This window comes from Lupinus angustifolius, chromosome LG02 (assembly GCF_001865875.1).
Source record: "Lupinus angustifolius cultivar Tanjil chromosome LG02, LupAngTanjil_v1.0, whole genome shotgun sequence".
Lineage (NCBI taxonomy): Eukaryota > Viridiplantae > Streptophyta > Magnoliopsida > Fabales > Fabaceae > Lupinus > Lupinus angustifolius.
This window is the reverse complement of record NC_032010.1, coordinates 11,065,932-11,066,259: the sequence shown is the minus strand read 5'-3', so window position 1 is coordinate 11,066,259 and position 328 is coordinate 11,065,932.

Sequence of the window (328 nt, the reverse complement as noted above, 5' to 3'; positions counted from 1 at the left end):
TTGAAAGAAGTTTTTGTTTTTTTACCCATTTGACAAGCACTACATAGTTTGTCTTTAACGAACTTCATTTTGCGTAAACCGACAATCTTTCTTAATAAGTTTATTCAAATGTTCCATGTGAATGTGAGCAATTCTTCTATGCCAAAGCCATGCCTCATGATTATCATTTACTACTAAACATGTTATAGGTAAAGCATAATTTATGTCAATCATGTATATGATATTTATTCTCTTACCAATAAGTTTAGAATCTTTAGAATCCTTACTTTTAATGATGCATTTATTTGGGTAGAATGCCACATGAAATCCTTTGTCGCATAATTGACTT